The sequence below is a fragment of the Eriocheir sinensis genome, unplaced genomic scaffold (genome assembly GCF_024679095.1).
Source record: "Eriocheir sinensis breed Jianghai 21 unplaced genomic scaffold, ASM2467909v1 Scaffold1353, whole genome shotgun sequence".
Classification (NCBI taxonomy): Eukaryota; Metazoa; Arthropoda; class Malacostraca; order Decapoda; family Varunidae; genus Eriocheir; species Eriocheir sinensis.
The window spans coordinates 65,586-67,500 of NW_026110688.1; the positions used below are offsets into that span (position 1 = coordinate 65,586).

The 1,915-nt window shown below is 37.4% G+C and overlaps 1 long non-coding RNA gene across 1 annotated transcript in view; it reads right to left on the reverse strand.

The window, feature by feature from the left end:
• Positions 1 to 242: 242 nt before the first annotated feature.
• The window catches only part of LOC126989875 (uncharacterized), a 14,822-nt gene continuing 13,149 nt past the window's right edge, over positions 243 to 1,915 (reverse strand). Inside the window, exon 2 of the long non-coding RNA XR_007743818.1 lies at positions 243 to 671. This is a non-coding gene — a long non-coding RNA (uncharacterized LOC126989875). The remainder of the gene's footprint in view (positions 672 to 1,915) is intronic.

The window sequence follows — 1,915 nt, forward strand, 5'->3', positions numbered from 1 at the left end:
GTCGCTCTTTATTTTTGTTTTTGTTTGTTTTCTTGCTCTCTTTGTTTTCTTCTTTTTATTCTTTTATATTTTCTTTCTCTATTTTTTGTTGCTTGTATTTCTTGTTTTAGTTCGTTTTCTTTCTCTATTTTTTTCTTCTTGTTTTCCTTTTTTTCTTTTCTTTCGTTTTCTTGCTCTGTGTTGTTCTCTTCTTTATTTTCTCTTATTCTCCTCTTGGCATTCCTTTACTCCTGTTCCTCTGTTTATTATTTTTTTTGCCTCTTCCCTCGTTCCTTCGTTTACATTATTCTCTCTGATTCGTAGTTTTCCCTTTTTCTCTGTACGTTCTTTTAGCATAGTTTCATTTCTTTCACTTCATTTCCTTCTTTGTTTTTCTTTCTAGTTTCTTTATTTCTGTTTCACTTGCTTTCTACGTTCATTCTTGTTTTCTTTGTCTTTGTTCTTTTTTTACTTTTTTTCTCTATTTTCCTACATTTTTCACACTTTTTTTCACTTTGTTTATGTTAATTTCTGTATTTCGTCCACATCAATTCACTTTTTTTTTTCTCTTTCCCCAATTTTGGTTCTTTCCTTCTCTTTCTTTCCTACGTCACTAACATTTTTTTTTCTTTTTCAGGGTCTATTTTTTTTTCTTACAACGTCTCTTTCGCCACTCGTTTCTCGCAGTGCTCCTGTTGAGGGGAAAAAAGAAATGGTTAAGTAATTGTTTTCACAGAATTTGCATTTTTTATTCTATTCACTTTATTTCGTTTAATGTTTGACCTCTGTTCTGGCCTCTCGTTATTTGTTCTTTTGTCGGAATAGCGTCTAGCGGCTTTTTTTTACCGCCCGCTAAAGAATTTTGCGGAAGGTATTGTTTTCAGCTGTGTATTTTTTTTTGTTTTGTCTGTAACGCGATAACTTTTGAATCATTACAGCTAGGATGTTGAAACTTCATAGGTGGACTACTAATGGCCCCCCACCGGAAGAGTTAGATTTTCAAGGTCAAAGGTCAAAGGTCAAGGTCACCGAGGTCAAAAATGTACATTTTCACATTTTGAGCACTCCGACCAGAGGGTGTTGGCAGCGGGCGGTTTGCAATCGTTACAGTGTCCAATGTTTAGTTTGGTTACTGTTTTCGTTTTTCTGCCTTTGAACTGCCTCCCTTACAGTAAAAAAGAGAATCGACAGAGCCCTATATTGGTCCCGATTCCTAGCCAACCAGACACTGCAACTCTTCTCGAAATTCTCCAGCGTCTCCACATACACAAAACCACTCCTACACATTTTAAGGTGCTAACTGCATGCCTCTCCCCCCTTCCACTGCCACGCTGCACTTTGCTTTCTACTTTAGCTCATCCCTATACTGTCCAATTCCCTTATGTACGAGTTAACCAGCATCTTCATTTTTTCATCCCCTTCCCTGGTAAACTCTGGAACAGCTTTCCTTCGCCTGTATTTCCTCCTGCCTACGACTTGACCTCTTTCAAGAAGGGAGTAATGAAGACACCTCTCCACCCGAAATTGACCTCTCTTCTGGCCACTCTTCACTACTCTCTTGTATAGGAGCAGTGCTTAGCGAGCTTTTTTATATATATGTTTTTTGCCCTTGAGCATTTTAATTTATTGCAAAAAAATAATCCCACAGTTCTATAGGATTCCCAGGGGCGCTGAGTATACACTGAACCGATTTGATACTGTCACAACATACTCCTGAACAAACGTCATGTCTTTCAGTCTCTCCAGGTGGAACACATTACGGTTACATCTCGAGACTCTCCTTGCCCTGACATTAGTTGTAGTTGAAGTGTTCCATGTTTTTGCAACTGTCTATTTTTTACAGTAAAGGAAACAGTTGAAGGACAAGAATAAATTAAAACAAAAAGACAGCTAATCACTTATGCTCTAAAAGAAAGTAGAGATAATCGGCCAAAAT